We start from the raw sequence: 15,051 nt of genomic DNA on the forward strand, positions 1-15,051 counted from the left end.
CACAGACTTGAACTTACCTGTAGAAAGAGCAGTTTTGAAACACTCTTTTGGTAAAATCTGCAAGTGGTTATTTGGAGCACTTCGAGGCCTGTGCTGGGATATGGAATATCTTCACCTAAAAACTACAGAGAAGCATTCTCAGAAAGTTCTTCACGATGCATTCATTCAACTCACAGAGTTGAACCTTCCTTTTGATAGAACAGTTTGGAAACACTCTTTTTGTAGAATCTGCAAGAGGATATTTGGAGGGTTTTGAGGCCTATGCTGGAAAAGGAAATATCTTCACCTAAAAACTAGACAGAAGCATTCTCAGAAACTTCTGTGTGATGAGTGCATTCAACTCACGGACTTGAACGTTTCTTTTGATAGAACAGTTTTGAAACATTACGTTTGTAGAATCTGCAAGTGTTTATTCGGAGCACCTTGAGGCCTATGCTGGAAAAGGAAATATCTTCACATAAAAACTAGAGAGAAGGATTCTCAGAAACTTCTTTGTGATGAGTTCATTCAACTCACAGAGTTGAACCTACCAATTGATAGAGAAGTTTGGAAACACTCTTTTTGTAGAATCTGCAAGTGGATATTTGGATCCGTTTGAGGCCTATGCTGGAAAAGGAAATATCTTCACATAAAAACTGAACAGAAGCATTCTCAGAAACTTCTTCATGTTGAGTGCATTCAACTCACAGACTTGAACTTACCTGTAGAAAGAGCAGTTTTGAAACACTCTTTTGGTAAAATCTGCAAGTGGTTATTTGGAGCACTTCGAGGCCTGTGCTGGGATATGGAATATCTTCACCTAAAAACTACAGAGAAGCATTCTCAGAAAGTTCTTCACGATGCATTCATTCAACTCACAGAGTTGAACCTTCCTTTTGATAGAACAGTTTGGAAAAACTCTTTTTGTAGAATCTGCAAGAGGATATTTGGAGCGTTTTGAGGACTATGCTGGAAAAGGAAATATCTTCACCTAAAAACTAGACAGAAGAATTCTCAGAAACTTCTGTGTGATGAGTGCATTCAACTCACGGACTTGAACGTTTCTTTTGATTGAACAGTTTTGAAACATTACGTTTGTAGAATCTACAAGTGTTTATTCGGAGCACCTTGAGGCCTATGCTGGAAAAGGAAATATCTTCACATAAAAATTAGAGAGAAGGATTCTCAGAAACTTCTTTGTGATGAGTTCATTCAACTCACAGAGTTGAACCTATCAATTGATAGAGAAGTTTGGAAACACTCTTTTTGTACAATCTGCAAGTGGATATTTGGAGCCGTTTGAGGCCTATGCTGGAAAAGGAAATATCTTCACATAACAACTGAACAGAAGCATTCTCAGAAACTTCTTCGTGTTGAGTGCATTCAACTCACAGACTTGAACTTACCTGTAGAAAGAGCAGTTTTGAAACACTCTTTTGGTAAAATCTGCAAGTGGTTATTTGGAGCACTTCGAGGCCTGTGCTGGGATATGGAATATCTTCACCTAAAAACTACAGAGAAGCATTCTCAGAAAGTTCTTCACGATGCATTCATTCAACTCACAGAGTTGAACCTTCCTTTTGATAGAACAGTTTGGAAACACTCTTTTTGTAGAATCTGCAAGAGGATATTTGGAGCGTTTTGAGGCCTATGCTGGAAAAGGAAATATCTTCACCTAAAAGCTATACAGAAGCATTCTCAGAAACTTCTGTGTGATGAGTGCATTCAACTCACAGACTTCAACGTTTCTTTTGATAGAACAGTTTTGAAACATTACGTTTGTAGAATCTGCAAGTGTTTATTCGGAGCACCTTGAGGCCTATGTTGGAAAAGGAAATATCTTCACATAAAAACTAGAGAGAAGGATTCTCAGAAACTTCTTTGTGATGAGTTCATTCACCTCACAGAGTTGAACCTACCAATTGATAGAGAAGTTTGGAAACACTCTTTTTGTAGAATCTGCAAGTGGATATTTGGATCCGTTTGAGGCCTATGCTGGAAAAGGAAATATCTTCACATGAAAACTGAACAGAAGCATTCTCAGAAACTTCTTTGTGTTCAGTGCATTCAACTCACCGACTTCAACTTACCTGTAGAAAGAGCAGTTTTGAAACACTCTTTTGGTAATATCTGCAAGTGGTTATTTGGAGCACTTCGAGGCCTGTGCTGGGATATGGAATATCTTCACCTAAAAACTACAGAGAAGCATTCTCAGAAAGTTCTTCACGATGCATTCATTCAACTCACAGAGTTGAACCTTCCTTTTGATAGAACAGTTTGGAAACACTCTTTTTGTAGAATCTGCAAGAGGATATTTGGAGCGTTTTGAGGCCTATGCTGGAAAAGGAAATATCTTCACCTAAAAACTAGACAGAAGCATTCTCAGAAACTTCTGTGTGATGAGTGCATTCAACTCACCGACTTGAACGTTTCTTTTGATAGAACAGTTTTGAAACATTACGTTTGTAGAATCTGCAAGTGTTTATTCGGAACACCTTGAGGCCTATGCTGGAAAAGGAAATATCTTCACATAAAAACTAGAGAGAAGGATTCTCAGAAACTTCTTTGTGATGAGTTCATTCAACTCACGGAGCTGAACCTACCAATTGATAGAGAAGTTTGGAAACACTCTTTTTGTAGAATCTGCAAGTGGATATTTGGAGCCGCTTGAGGCCTATGCTGGAAAAGGAAATATCTTCACATAAAAACTGAACAGAAGCATTCTCAGAAACTTCTTTGTGTTGAGTGCATTCAACTCACAGACTTGAACTTACCTGTAGAAAGAGCAGTTTTGAAACACTCTTTTGGTAAAATCTGCAAGTGGTTATTTGGAGCACTTCGAGGCCTGTGCTGGGATATGGAATATCTTCACCTAAAAACTACAGAGAAGCATTCTCAGAAAGTTCTTCACGATGCATTCATTCAACTCACCGAGTTGAACCTTCCTTTTGATAGAACAGTTTGGAAACACTCTTTTTGTAGAATCTGCAAGAGGATATTTGGAGCGTTTTGAGGCCTATGCTGGAAAAGGAAATATCTTCACCTAAAAACTAGACAGAAGCATTCTCAGAAACTTCTGTGTGATGAGTGCATTCAACTCACGGACTTGAACGTTTCTTTTGATAGAACAGTTTTGAAACATTACGTTTGTAGAATCTGCAAGTGTTTATTCGGAGCACCTTGAGGCCTATGCTGGAAAAGGAAATATCTTCACATAAAAACTAGAGAGAAGGATTCTCAGAAACTTCTTTGTGATGAGTTCATTCAACTCACAGAGTTGAACCTACCAATTGATAGAGAAGTTTGGAAACACTCTTTTTGTAGAATCTGCAAGTGGATATTTGGATCCGTTTGAGGCCTATGCTGGAAAAGGAAATATCTTCACATAAAAACTGAACAGAAGCATTCTCAGAAACTTCTTCATGTTGAGTGCATTCAACTCACAGACTTGAACTTACCTGTAGAAAGAGCAGTTTTGAAACACTCTTTTGGTAAAATCTGCAAGTGGTTATTTGGAGCACTTCGAGGCCTGTGCTGGGATATGGAATATCTTCACCTAAAAACTACAGAGAAGCATTCTCAGAAAGTTCTTCACGATGCATTCATTCAACTCACAGAGTTGAACCTTCCTTTTGATAGAACAGTTTGGAAACACTCTTTTTGTAGAATCTGCAAGAGGATATTTGGAGCGTTTTGAGGCCTATGCTGGAAAAGGAAATATCTTCACCTAAAAACTAGACAGAAGCATTCTCAGAAACTTCTGTGTGATGAGTGCATTCAACTCACCGACTTGAACGTTTCTTTTGATAGAACAGTTTTGAAACATTACGTTTGTAGAATCTGCAAGTGTTTATTCGGAACACCTTGAGGCCTATGCTGGAAAAGGAAATATCTTCACATAAAAACTAGAGAGAAGGATTCTCAGAAACTTCTTTGTGATGAGTTCATTCAACTCACGGAGTTGAACCTACCAATTGATAGAGAAGTTTGGAAACACTCTTTTTGTAGAATCTGCAAGTGGATATTTGGAGCCGCTTGAGGCCTATGCTGGAAAAGGAAATATCTTCACATAAAAACTGAACAGAAGCATTCTCAGAAACTTCTTTGTGTTGAGTGCATTCAACTCACAGACTTGAACTTACCTGTAGAAAGAGCAGTTTTGAAACACTCTTTTGGTAAAATCTGCAAGTGGTTATTTGGAGCACTTCGAGGCCTGTGCTGGGATATGGAATATCTTCACCTAAAAACTACAGAGAAGCATTCTCAGAAAGTTCTTCACGATGCATTCATTCAACTCACAGAGTTGAACCTTCCTTTTGATAGAACAGTTTGGAAACACTCTTTTTGTAGAATCTGCAAGAGGATATTTGGAGCGTTTTGAGGCCTATGCTGGAAAAGGAAATATCTTCACCTAAAAACTAGACAGAAGCATTCTCAGAAACTTCTGTGTGATGAGTGCATTCAACTCACGGACTTGAACGTTTCTTTTGATAGAACAGTTTTGAAACATTACGTTTGTAGAATCTGCAAGTGTTTATTCGGAGCACCTTGAGGCCTATGCTGGAAAAGGAAATATCTTCACATCAAAACTAGAGAGAAGGATTCTCAGAAACTTCTTTGTGATGAGTTCATTCAACTCACGGAGTTGAACCTACCAATTGATAGAGAAGTTTGGAAACACTCTTTTTGTAGAATCTGCAAGTGGATATTTGGAGCCGTTTGAGGCCTATGCTGGAAAAGGAAATATCTTCACATAAAAACTGAACAGAAGCATTCTCAGAAACTTCTTCGTGTTGAGTGCATTCAACTCACAGACTTGAACTTACCTGTAGAAAGAGCAGTTTTGAAACACTCTTTTGGTAAAATCTGCAAGTGGTTATTTGGAGCACTTCGAGGCCTGTGCTGGGATATGGAATATCTTCACCTAAAAACTACAGAGAAGCATTCTCAGAAAGTTCTTCACGATGCATTCATTCAACTCACAGAGTTGAACCTTCCGTTTGATAGAACAGTTTGGAAACACTCTTTTTGTAGAATCTGCAAGAGGATATTTGGAGCGTTTTGAGGCCTATGCTGGAAAAGGAAATATCTTCACCTAAAAACTAGACAGAAGCATTCTCAGAAACTTCTGTGTGATGAGTGCATTCAACTCACGGACTTGAACGTTTCTTTTGATAGAACAGTTTTGAAACATTACGTTTGTAGAATCTGCAAGTGTTTATTCGGAACACCTTGAGGCCTATGCTGGAAAAGGAAATATCTTCACATAAAAACTAGAGAGAAGGATTCTCAGAAACTTCTTTGTGATGAGTTCATTCAACTCACGGAGCTGAACCTACCAATTGATAGAGAAGTTTGGAAACACTCTTTTTGTAGAATCTGCAAGTGGATATTTGGAGCCGCTTGAGGCCTATGCTGGAAAAGGAAATATCTTCACATAAAAACTGAACAGAAGCATTCTCAGAAACTTCTTTGTGTTGAGTGCATTCAACTCACAGACTTGAACTTACCTGTAGAAAGAGCAGTTTTGAAACACTCTTTTGGTAAAATCTGCAAGTGGTTATTTGGAGCACTTCGAGGCCTGTGCTGGGATATGGAATATCTTCACCTAAAAACTACAGAGAAGCATTCTCAGAAAGTTCTTCACGATGCATTCATTCAACTCACAGAGTTGAACCTTCCTTTTGATAGAACAGTTTGGAAACACTCTTTTTGTAGAATCTGCAAGAGGATATTTGGAGCGTTTTGAGGCCTATGCTGGAAAAGGAAATATCTTCACCTAAAAACTAGACAGAAGCATTCTCAGAAACTTCTGTGTGATGAGTGCATTCAACTCACGGACTTGAACGTTTCTTTTGATAGAACAGTTTTGAAACATTACGTTTGTAGAATCTGCAAGTGTTTATTCGGAGCACCTTGAGGCCTATGCTGGAAAAGGAAATATCTTCACATAAAAACTAGAGAGAAGGATTCTCAGAAACTTCTTTGTGATGAGTTCATTCAACTCACAGAGTTGAACCTACCAATTGATAGAGAAGTTTGGAAACACTCTTTTTGTAGAATCTGCAAGTGGATATTTGGATCCGTTTGAGGCCTATGCTGGAAAAGGAAATATCTTCACATAAAAACTGAACAGAAGCATTCTCAGAAACTTCTTCATGTTGAGTGCATTCAACTCACAGACTTGAACTTACCTGTAGAAAGAGCAGTTTTGAAACACTCTTTTGGTAAAATCTGCAAGTGGTTATTTGGAGCACTTCGAGGCCTGTGCTGGGATATGGAATATCTTCACCTAAAAACTACAGAGAAGCATTCTCAGAAAGTTCTTCACGATGCATTCATTCAACTCACAGAGTTGAACCTTCCTTTTGATAGAACAGTTTGGAAACACTCTTTTTGTAGAATCTGCAAGAGGATATTTGGAGCGTTTTGAGGCCTATGCTGGAAAAGGAAATATCTTCACCTAAAAACTAGACAGAAGCATTCTCAGAAACTTCTGTGTGATGAGTGCATTCAACTCACCGACTTGAACGTTTCTTTTGATAGAACAGTTTTGAAACATTACGTTTGTAGAATCTGCAAGTGTTTATTCGGAACACCTTGAGGCCTATGCTGGAAAAGGAAATATCTTCACATAAAAACTAGAGAGAAGGATTCTCAGAAACTTCTTTGTGATGAGTTCATTCAACTCACGGAGTTGAACCTACCAATTGATAGAGAAGTTTGGAAACACTCTTTTTGTAGAATCTGCAAGTGGATATTTGGAGCCGCTTGAGGCCTATGCTGGAAAAGGAAATATCTTCACATAAAAACTGAACAGAAGCATTCTCAGAAACTTCTTTGTGTTGAGTGCATTCAACTCACAGACTTGAACTTACCTGTAGAAAGAGCAGTTTTGAAACACTCTTTTGGTAAAATCTGCAAGTGGTTATTTGGAGCACTTCGAGGCCTGTGCTGGGATATGGAATATCTTCACCTAAAAACTACAGAGAAGCATTCTCAGAAAGTTCTTCACGATGCATTCATTCAACTCACAGAGTTGAACCTTCCTTTTGATAGAACAGTTTGGAAACACTCTTTTTGTAGAATCTGCAAGAGGATATTTGGAGCGTTTTGAGGCCTATGCTGGAAAAGGAAATATCTTCACCTAAAAACTAGACAGAAGCATTCTCAGAAACTTCTGTGTGATGAGTGCATTCAACTCACGGACTTGAACGTTTCTTTTGATAGAACAGTTTTGAAACATTACGTTTGTAGAATCTGCAAGTGTTTATTCGGAGCACCTTGAGGCCTATGCTGGAAAAGGAAATATCTTCACATCAAAACTAGAGAGAAGGATTCTCAGAAACTTCTTTGTGATGAGTTCATTCAACTCACGGAGTTGAACCTACCAATTGATAGAGAAGTTTGGAAACACTCTTTTTGTAGAATCTGCAAGTGGATATTTGGAGCCGTTTGAGGCCTATGCTGGAAAAGGAAATATCTTCACATAAAAACTGAACAGAAGCATTCTCAGAAACTTCTTCGTGTTGAGTGCATTCAACTCACAGACTTGAACTTACCTGTAGAAAGAGCAGTTTTGAAACACTCTTTTGGTAAAATCTGCAAGTGGTTATTTGGAGCACTTCGAGGCCTGTGCTGGGATATGGAATATCTTCACCTAAAAACTACAGAGAAGCATTCTCAGAAAGTTCTTCACGATGCATTCATTCAACTCACAGAGTTGAACCTTCCTTTTGATAGAACAGTTTGGAAACACTCTTTTTGTAGAATCTGCAAGAGGATATTTGGAGCGTTTTGAGGCCTATGATGGAAAAGGAAATATCTTCACCTAAAAACTAGACAGAAGCATTCTCAGAAACTTCTGTGTGATGAGTGCATTCAACTCACAGACTTGAACGTTTCTTTTGATAGAACAGTTTTGAAACATTACGTTTGTAGAATCTGCAAGTGTTTATTCGGAGCACCTTGAGGCCTATGTTGGAAAAGGAAATATCTTCACATAAAAACTAGAGAGAAGGATTTTCAGAAACTTCTTTGTGATGAGTTCATTCAACTCACAGAGTTGAACCTACCAATTGATAGAGAAGTTTGGAAACACTCTTTTTGTAGAATCTGCAAGTGGATATTTGGAGAAGTTTGAGGCCTATGCTGGAAAAGGAAATATCTTCACATAAAAACTGAACAGAAGCATTCTCAGAAACTTCTTTGTGTTGAGTGCATTCAACTCACAGACTTGAACTTACCTGTAGAAAGAGCAGTTTTGAAACACTCTTTTGGTAAAATCTGCAAGTGTTTATTTGGAGCACTTCGAGGCCTGTGCTGGGATATGGAATATCTTCACCTAAAAACTACAGAGAAGCATTCTCAGAAAGTTCTTCATGCTGCATTCATTCAACTCACAGAGTTGAACCTTCCTTTTGATAGAACAGTTTGGAAACACTCTTTTTGTAGAATCCGCAAGAGGATATTTGGAGCGTTTTGAGGCCTATGCTGGAAAAGGAAATATCTTCACCTAAAAACTAGACAGAAGCATTCTCAGAAACTTCTGTGTGATGAGTGCATTCAACTCACGGACTTGAACGTTTCTTTTGATAGAAGAGTTTTGAAACATTACGTTTGTAGAATCTGCAAGTGTTTATTCGGACCACCTTGAGGCCTATGCTGGAAAAGGAAATATCTTCACATAAAAACTAGACAGAAGGATTCTCAGAAACTTCTTTGTGATGAGTTCATTCAACTCACAGAGTTGAACCTATCAATTGATAGAGAAGTTTGGAAACACTCTTTTTGTAGAATCTGCAAGTGGATATTTGGAGCCGTTTGAGGCCTATGCTGGAAAAGGAAATATCTTCACATAACAACTGAACAGAAGCATTCTCAGAAACTTCTTCGTGTTGAGTGCATTCAACTCACAGACTTGAACTTACCTGTAGAAAGAGCAGTTTTGAAACACTCTTTTGGTAAAATCTGCAAGTGGTTATTTGGAGCACTTCGAGGCCTGTGCTGGGATATGGAATATCTTCACCTAAAAACTACAGAGAAGCATTCTCAGAAAGTTCTTCACGATGCATTCATTCAACTCACAGAGTTGAACCTTCCGTTTGATAGAACAGTTTGGAAACACTCTTTTTGTAGAATCTGCAAGAGGATATTTGGAGCGTTTTGAGGCCTATGCTGGAAAAGGAAATATCTTCACCTAAAAACTAGACAGAAGCATTCTCAGAAACTTCTGTGTGATGAGTGCATTCAACTCACGGACTTGAACGTTTCTTTTGATAGAACAGTTTTGAAACATTACGTTTGTAGAATCTGCAAGTGTTTATTCGGAGCACCTTGAGGCCTATTTTGGAAAAGGAAATATCTTCACATAAAAACTAGAGAGAAGGATTCTCAGAAACTTCTTTGTGATGAGTTCATTCACCTCACAGAGTTGAACCTACCAATTGATAGAGAAGTTTGGAAACACTCTTTTTGTAGAATCTGCAAGTGGATATTTGGAGCCGTTTGAGGCCTATGCTGGAAAAGGAAATATCTTCACATAAAAACTGAACAGAAGCATTCTCAGAAACTTCTTCGTGTTGAGTGCATTCAACTCACAGACTTGAACTTACCTGTAGAAAGAGCAGTTTTGAAACACTCTTTTGGTAAAATCTGCAAGTGGTTATTTGGAGCACTGCGAGGCCTGTGCTGGGATATGGAATATCTTCACCTAAAAACTACAGAGAAGCATTCTCAGAAAGTTCTTCACATTGCATTCATTCAACTCACAGAGTTGAACCTTCCTTTTGATAGAACAGTTTGGAAACACTCTTTTTGTAGAATCTGCAAGAGGATATTTAGAGCGTTTTGAGGCCTATGCTGGAAAAGGAAATATCTTCACCTAAAAACTAGACAGAAGCATTCTCAGAGCCTTCTGTGTGATGAGTGCATTCAACTCACGGACTTCAACGTTTCTTTTGATAGAACAGTTTTGAAACATTACGTTTTTAGAATCTACAAGTGTTTACTCGGAGCACCTTGAGGCCTATGCTGGAAAAGGAAATATCTTCACATAAAAACTAGAGAGAAGGATTCTCAGAAACTTCTTTGTGATGAGTTCATTCAACTCACAGAGTTGAACCTATCAATTGATAGAGAAGTTTGGAAACACACTTTTTGTAGAATCTGCAAGTGGATATTTGGAGCCGTTTGAGGCCTATGCTGGAAAAGGAAATATCTTCACATAACAACTGAACAGAAGCATTCTCAGAAACTTCTTCGTGTTGAGTGCATTCAACTCACAGACTTGAACTTACCTGTAGAAAGAGCAGTTTTGAAACACTCTTTTGGTAAAATCTGCAAGTGGTTATTTGGAGCACTTCGAGGCCTGTGCTGGGATATGGAATATCTTCACCTAAAAACTACAGAGAAGCATTCTCAGAAAGTTCTTCACGATGCATTCATTCAACTCACAGAGTTGAACCTTCCTTTTGATAGAACAGTTTGGAAACACTCTTTTTGTAGAATCTGCAAGAGGATATTTGGAGCGTTTTGAGGCCTATGCTGGAAAAGGAAATATCTTCACCTAAAAACTAGACAGAAGCATTCTCAGAAACTTCTGTGTGATGAGTGCATTCAACTCACGGACTTGAACGTTTCTTTTGATTGAACAGTTTTGAAACATTACGTTTGTAGAATCTACAAGTGTTTATTCGGAGCACCTTGAGGCCTATGCTGGAAAAGGAAATATCTTCACATAAAAATTAGAGAGAAGGATTCTCAGAAACTTCTTTGTGATGAGTTCATTCAACTCACAGAGTTGAACCTATCAATTGATAGAGAAGTTTGGAAACACTCTTTTTGTACAATCTGCAAGTGGATATTTGGAGCCGTTTGAGGCCTATGCTGGAAAAGGAAATATCTTCACATAACAACTGAACAGAAGCATTCTCAGAAACTTCTTCGTGTTGAGTGCATTCAACTCACAGACTTGAACTTACCTGTAGAAAGAGCAGTTTTGAAACACTCTTTTGGTAAAATCTGCAAGTGGTTATTTGGAGCACTTCGAGGCCTGTGCTGGGATATGGAATATCTTCACCTAAAAACTACAGAGAAGCATTCTCAGAAAGTTCTTCACGATGCATTCATTCAACTCACAGAGTTGAACCTTCCTTTTGATAGAACAGTTTGGAAACACTCTTTTTGTAGAATCTGCAAGAGGATATTTGGAGCGTTTTGAGGCCTATGCTGGAAAAGGAAATATCTTCACCTAAAAGCTATACAGAAGCATTCTCAGAAACTTCTGTGTGATGAGTGCATTCAACTCACAGACTTCAACGTTTCTTTTGATAGAACAGTTTTGAAACATTACGTTTGTGGAATCTGCAAGTGTTTATTCGGAGCACCTTGAGGCCTATGTTGGAAAAGGAAATATCTTCACATAAAAACTAGAGAGAAGGATTCTCAGAAACTTCTTTGTGATGAGTTCATTCACCTCACAGAGTTGAACCTACCAATTGATAGAGAAGTTTGGAAACACTCTTTTTGTAGAATCTGCAAGTGGATATTTGGAGCCGTTTGAGGCCTATGCTGGAAAAGGAAATATCTTCACATGAAAACTGAACAGAAGCATTCTCAGAAACTTCTTTGTGTTCAGTGCATTCAACTCACCGACTTCAACTTACCTGTAGAAAGAGCAGTTTTGAAACACTCTTTTGGTAATATCTGCAAGTGGTTATTTGGAGCACTTCGAGGCCTGTGCTGGGATATGGAATATCTTCACCTAAAAACTACAGAGAAGCATTCTCAGAAAGTTCTTCACGATGCATTCATTCAACTCACAGAGTTGAACCTTCCTTTTGATAGAACAGTTTGGAAACACTCTTTTTGTAGAATCTGCAAGAGGATATTTGGAGCGTTTTGAGGCCTATGCTGGAAAAGGAAATATCTTCACCTAAAAACTAGACAGAAGCATTCTCAGAAACTTCTGTGTGATGAGTGCATTCAACTCACCGACTTGAACGTTTCTTTTGATAGAACAGTTTTGAAACATTACGTTTGTAGAATCTGCAACTGTTTATTCGGAACACCTTGAGGCCTATGCTGGAAAAGGAAATATCTTCACATAAAAACTAGAGAGAAGGATTCTCAGAAACTTCTTTGTGATGAGTTCATTCAACTCACGGAGCTGAACCTACCAATTGATAGAGAAGTTTGGAAACACTCTTTTTGTAGAATCTGCAAGTGGATATTTGGAGCCGCTTGAGGCCTATGCTGGAAAAGGAAATATCTTCACATAAAAACTGAACAGAAGCATTCTCAGAAACTTCTTTGTGTTGAGTGCATTCAACTCACAGACTTGAACTTACCTGTAGAAAGAGCAGTTTTGAAACACTCTTTTGGTAAAATCTGCAAGTGGTTATTTGGAGCACTTCGAGGCCTGTGCTGGGATATGGAATATCTTCACCTAAAAACTACAGAGAAGCATTCTCAGAAAGTTCTTCACGATGCATTCATTCAACTCACAGAGTTGAACCTTCCTTTTGATAGAACAGTTTGGAAACACTCTTTTTGTAGAATCTGCAAGAGGATATTTGGAGCGTTTTGAGGCCTATGCTGGAAAAGGAAATATCTTCACCTAAAAACTAGACAGAAGCATTCTCAGAAACTTCTGTGTGATGAGTGCATTCAACTCACGGACTTGAACGTTTCTTTTGATAGAACAGTTTTGAAACATTACGTTTGTAGAATCTGCAAGTGTTTATTCGGAGCACCTTGAGGCCTATGCTGGAAAAGGAAATATCTTCACATAAAAACTAGAGAGAAGGATTCTCAGAAACTTCTTTGTGATGAGTTCATTCAACTCACAGAGTTGAACCTACCAATTGATAGAGAAGTTTGGAAACACTCTTTTTGTAGAATCTGCAAGTGGATATTTGGATCCGTTTGAGGCCTATGCTGGAAAAGGAAATATCTTCACATAAAAACTGAACAGAAGCATTCTCAGAAACTTCTTCATGTTGAGTGCATTCAACTCACAGACTTGAACTTACCTGTAGAAAGAGCAGTTTTGAAACACTCTTTTGGTAAAATCTGCAAGTGGTTATTTGGAGCACTTCGAGGCCTGTGCTGGGATATGGAATATCTTCACCTAAAAACTACAGAGAAGCATTCTCAGAAAGTTCTTCACGATGCATTCATTCAACTCACAGAGTTGAACCTTCCTTTTGATAGAACAGTTTGGAAACACTCTTTTTGTAGAATCTGCAAGAGGATATTTGGAGCGTTTTGAGGCCTATGCTGGAAAAGGAAATATCTTCACCTAAAAACTAGACAGAAGCATTCTCAGAAACTTCTGTGTGATGAGTGCATTCAACTCACCGACTTGAACGTTTCTTTTGATAGAACAGTTTTGAAACATTACGTTTGTAGAATCTGCAAGTGTTTATTCGGAACACCTTGAGGCCTATGCTGGAAAAGGAAATATCTTCACATAAAAACTAGAGAGAAGGATTCTCAGAAACTTCTTTGTGATGAGTTCATTCAACTCACGGAGTTGAACCTACCAATTGACAGAGAAGTTTGGAAACACTCTTTTTGTAGAATCTGCAAGTGGATATTTGGAGCCGCTTGAGGCCTATGCTGGAAAAGGAAATATCTTCACATAAAAACTGAACAGAAGCATTCTCAGAAACTTCTTTGTGTTGAGTGCATTCAACTCACAGACTTGAACTTACCTGTAGAAAGAGCAGTTTTGAAACACTCTTTTGGTAAAATCTGCAAGTGGTTATTTGGAGCACTTCGAGGCCTGTGCTGGGATATGGAATATCTTCACCTAAAAACTACAGAGAAGCATTCTCAGAAAGTTCTTCACGATGCATTCATTCAACTCACAGAGTTGAACCTTCCTTTTGATAGAACAGTTTGGAAACACTCTTTTTGTAGAATCTGCAAGAGGATATTTGGAGCGTTTTGAGGCCTATGCTGGAAAAGGAAATATCTTCACCTAAAAACTAGACAGAAGCATTCTCAGAAACTTCTGTGTGATGAGTGCATTCAACTCACGGACTTGAACGTTTCTTTTGATAGAACAGTTTTGAAACATTACGTTTGTAGGATCTACAAGTGTTTATTCGGAGCACCTTGAGGCCTATGCTGGAAAAGGAAATATCTTCACATAAAAACTAGAGAGAAGGATTCTCAGAAACTTCTTTGTGATGAGTTCATTCAACTCACAGAGTTGAACCTACCAATTGATAGAGAAGTTTGGAAACACTCTTTTTGTAGAATCTGCAAGTGGATATTTGGAGCCGTTTGAGGCCTATGCTGGAAAAGGAAATATCTTCACATAAAAACTGAACAGAAGCATTCTCAGAAACTTCTTCATGTTGAGTGCATTCAACTCACAGACTTGAACTTACCTGTAGAAAGAGCAGTTTTGAAACACTCTTTTGGTAAAATCTGCAAGTGGTTATTTGGAGCACTTCGAGGCCTGTGCTGGGATATGGAATATCTTCACCTAAAAACTACAGAGAAGCATTCTCAGAAAGTTCTTCACGATGCATTCATTCAACTCACAGAGTTGAACCTTCCGTTTGATAGAACAGTTTGGAAACACTCTTTTTGTAGAATCTGCAAGAGGATATTTGGAGCGTTTTGAGGCCTATGCTGGAAAAGGAAATATCTTCACCTAAAAACTAGACAGAAGCATTCTCAGAAACTTCTGTGTGATGAGTGCATTCAACTCACGGACTTGAACGTTTCTTTTGATAGAACAGTTTTGAAACATTACGTTTGTAGGATCTACAAGTGTTTATTCGGAGCACCTTGAGGCCTATGCTGGAAAAGGAAATATCTTCACATAAAAACTAGAGAGAAGGATTCTCAGAAACTTCTTTGTGATGAGTTCATTCAACTCACAGAGTTGAACCTATCAATTGATAGAGAAGTTTGGAAACACTCTTTTTGTAGAATCTGCAAGTGGATATTTGGAGCCGTTTGAGGCCTATGCTGGAAAAGGAAATATCTTCACATAACAACTGAACAGAAGCATTCTCAGAAACTTCTTCGTGTTGAGTGCATTCAACTCAC

Source organism: Pongo abelii, chromosome 22 (genome assembly GCF_028885655.2).
Source record: "Pongo abelii isolate AG06213 chromosome 22, NHGRI_mPonAbe1-v2.0_pri, whole genome shotgun sequence".
Classification (NCBI taxonomy): domain Eukaryota; kingdom Metazoa; phylum Chordata; class Mammalia; order Primates; family Hominidae; genus Pongo; species Pongo abelii.